This window comes from Dipodomys ordii, unplaced genomic scaffold, assembly GCF_000151885.1.
Source record: "Dipodomys ordii isolate 6190 unplaced genomic scaffold, Dord_2.0 Scaffold55, whole genome shotgun sequence".
In the NCBI taxonomy this organism is placed as follows: domain Eukaryota; kingdom Metazoa; phylum Chordata; class Mammalia; order Rodentia; family Heteromyidae; genus Dipodomys; species Dipodomys ordii.
Genome location: NW_012267271.1, coordinates 5,932,604 through 5,936,776, shown reverse-complemented (window position 1 = coordinate 5,936,776; position 4,173 = coordinate 5,932,604).

Below are 4,173 nucleotides of genomic sequence, written 5' to 3'. Positions count from 1 at the left end.
TTTTTTTTTTGGGTCCGGTCGTGGGGCCTGAACTCTGGGCCTGGGCGCTGTCCCTCAGCTCTTCAGCTCAAGGCTAGTGCTCTACCACTTGAGCCACAGAGCCACTTCCGGCTTTTTTTTCATTTTGCTTATGTGGTGCTGAGGAATCGAACCCAGGGCCTCATGCATGCAAAGCAAGCGCTCTACCACTGAGCCACCTTCCCAGCCCTGCCCTTCACTTTTTAGTTTGTACAGGGGGCTGGGAAGGTGGCTCAGTGGTAAAGTGCTTGCCTAGCATGCATGAAGCCCTGGGTTCGATTCCTCAGCACCACATAAGCAGAACAATCCACAAGTGATGCTGTGGCTCAAGTGGTAGAATGCTAGCCTTGAGCTAAAGAGCTCAGGGACAGACCCCAGGCCCAGAGTTCAAGCCCCATGACCACCACCATCACCAAGATCAACGTGGTTGCCCACTGGTGGGTTTTCTAGAGTCTGGCACAGGATGACTTTGCCCCCTTCACACTCTGTGCTGGGTTGGGGGTGAAGGCCCCTCTGGGACAGGCTTTTGAAGTCCCATGGGGCTGCTTGACCAGATTGATCCTTTCTCTCTCTTTCCTTTCTTTCTTTCTCTCCTCCTCCTCCTCCTTGCTGATATAAATTTGAACTCAGGGCTTCTCAGCTTGCTTTCTCAGCTGGTGCTCTACCACTTGAGCCATGCCTCTAGCCTGGCTTTTTGCTGGCAGTTTGGGAGACAGTCTTTTCTGCCTAGGCTGGCCTCAAACCAAGATCCTCTGGCTCTCAGCTTCTAAGTGGCTAGGAGCTTGAGTTACTAGACACCAGGCTTTGCTTTAGAATCCTAGGTGCTGTTGAGCTCTGGGAAGGTCCCCCAGACTCCCCAGTGCCTGGGGCATATATCTGCAGTCACAGGATCTGCTGAAGCACTTCACAGGAGCAGAATCCGGACCCAACCTAGCTAAAGGGAACTTACTTGTGTAACTCCCAAGTCCAGCAGCCTCTGCCTTCAGGCAAAGGTTGATCCAGGGCTCACCGATTATGAGAGGATCTGCTGTTCTCTCTCCATTTCTGCCTCTGCTTCCTTAGTGTTGAAACCATTCTTAGGAAGGCTCTCCAACCTGGGTACAGGCAGCAACTAAGCTTTCTGCATGGTGTTCAAATCCCACTGGGAGTGACCACTATCTCCTCACTCATAACAAAGACCTGAGGACCAAGTTTCATTGGCTCAGATTGGCTTGCATGAATTATTATTGTTGTTCTTGTGATGGTCCTCGGGGCTGAACTCAGGGAGGGCCTGGACACTGTCCCTGAGCTTTTCTTGTTCAAGGCTGGCACTGTTCCACTTGAGCCACAGATCTGCTTCTGGCTTTTTGGTGGTTCACTGGAAACAAAGAGTCCCACAGTCTTTCCTGCCCAGGATGGCTTCAAACCACAATTCTCAAATCTCAGCCAACTGAGTATCTAGCATGACAGGCAGGCCCTGCCTGCCTCTTATTTTTAAACATATGACATATAACATATACTTCATAACTGAGTATCTAGCATGACAGGCAGGCCCTGCCTGCCTCTTATTTTTAAACATATGACATATAACATATACTTCATACTCCTCATCTTCTTGAGGGACCCTGGGGACCAAAGCCATGGCCTATACACACCAGGCAAGCATTCCACTACTGAGCTGCACCCAGGCCTGTCCGTTCATCTCTTCACAGTGCATATGCGAATGTTTTTAGGATATCCAGAGTTGTACAACAGGCAGTTTGGGAGTTTTAATCACATACCCCACGATGCTCATACCCCCGAGCCTTTATCCCTCTCCCAGCCCTGGCAACAATGAATCCACTTTCTCTCTGGAGTTGTCTGTTAGGAATATGCATGCAATTGGGCTGGTGGGGGACGAGGCATGGGCCTCTGTACGGACATGGAGGCGGCGGCACTTGGCTGTTCTAAACTCTGTGCAAGGTGCCACGCATGCGGTAGCATTGTACAGGCACTTTATTCCTTTTCATTGCTGAGTACTATCTCAGTGTATGACATACCCAACTTTATTTATCTGCATTCTATCAGTGGATGTTATGGTTTGGGTTAAAAAAAAAAAAAAGCCTCAAACCAGGCCAGTTGCTCACACCTGTAATCTTAGCTACTAAAGAGGCTGAGCCTTGAAGATCACAGTTCAAAATCAACCAAGGAATGAAAATCCATGACTCACCACCAACTAACTGGCCCCAGTGGCTCAAGTGCCAGAGTACCAGCCTTGAACAAAAAAAGCTCAAGGAGCTTATCTATGCCCAGAGTTCAAGTCCCACTAAGAGTGCATAGACAGACAGACAGACAGAAAGACACACACACAGGCCTCCGAGTTTCATTCGTTGAAGACTTGGTCCCCAGTTGGGGGTGTTAGAACTGAGAGATGACTGTATCATAAGGGTGCTAACCCCACCAGTGGAGAGCCTTTGCAGTGTATGGTCTGTCTGTCTGTCTGTCTCTGTTTCCTGACTACTATAGTAGTCAGCTCACAGGCCCAGAAACAATAGAGAAAATAAATGCGCCTGGTTTTCTCAGCTGCTTCGTCAGAACAGTAAAAGTGAACTAACACGCCACACATTTGGGTTGTTTCCAGTTTGGGATTTTTTTTTTAATAGAAAAAGACCATTAATAAAATGCTATCTACCTAAGCCATGAGTGTTAAGAGCGCAGCTCGCGCCTGATGGTGAGGCTGAGCTGCGGTGAACATTTCTACGTACGCGTGCTTGTGCGGACATGCTTTCATTCCTCCCCGCTGTATGCCAAAATGAGCTCCGCTCTTCAGGGGAACTGCCACACTGCATTTCCAGTCAGGTCTCCTCCACAATTGTTAGTACCTGTCCTGTCAGGGCCCTCCTGCCTCCCGGTGGGTGTGAAGTGATCTCTCACTGGGGTTTCATTTATGTTCCCTGCTCACATGGATGGTGAGCATCTTGCCTGCGCTTACTGGCCATCTGTATCTTAGTAAGGGGAAAGGAAGGTCTGGGAAAAGCAGGGATCTACATGTGAAAGGATAAAGGTGGACTTTTATTACATGATATATCAAAAACCAGACAAGCCAGGCCCTGGTGGCTCACACCTGAGATCCAAACTATTTAGGAGGCTGAGATGTGAGGATCCAAGTTGGAAGCCAGCCTGGGCAGGAAAATCCATGAGACTCTTATCTCCCATTAATCACTGAAAAAGCTGGAAGTGGAGCTGCGGCTGAAGTGGTAAAGATCTAGCCTTCAGCGAAAGTAGTTCAGGGACAGTGCCTAGGCCCTAAGTTGAAGCACAGGACTGGCCGAAATACAAAACAACAAGACAAAAAACAAAAACAGAAACCCCAAACTCAAAGAGCTAAATGTAAACACTAAAGCTATAAAACTCTTGGAAGAAAACAAGAAAAAAGTTCCATAACATTAGGCTTGGCAACCATACCTGGGGTGTGGTGAAGCACACCTTTAATCTCAGCACCTGAAAGGCTGGGAGGCAAGAAGATTGAAACTGTGAGGCCGGCCTCGGGTAGCTGGGATTATGGGTGTAAACCACTGAGCCTGGCTCTCTTTCTTGAAGTATATGACTTAATTTGATCAAATCCAGTTTATTTTCCCTTTGGCTGCTGTGTTGTTCTGGCATCATGTCCAGAGGTCTTGAAAACTTTGCTCTGCTTTCTTCTGAGAGTCTGACACGTCAGTGCTTACTTTTAGGCAATCATCTCTTTTTGGACTGTTAATTCAACCTCATTGATCTACATGTTTACATTTATGCTGGAACCATGCTCTCTTGATTTCTGTAGCTATTTTTTTTTGTCGGTCATGGGGCGTGAACTCTGGGCCTAGGCGCTGTCCCTCAGCTCTTCAGTCAAGGCTAGTGCTCTACCACTTGAGCCACAGCACCACTTCTGGTTTTCTAGTGGTTTATTGGAGATAAGAGTCTCATGGACTTTCCTGCCTGGGCTGGCTTTGAACTGCGATCTTCAGATCTCAGCCTCATGAGTAGCTAGGATTACAGGCATGAGCCACTGGCGCCCGGCGATTTCTGTAGCTTTATAGTATGTTTTTAAATTGAGACGTGTTGGGGCTGGGAAGGTGGCTCAGTGGTAGAGCGCTTGCTTTGCATGCTCAAGGCCCTGGGTTCAATTCCTCAGCACCACATAAGCAAAAAGAAAAA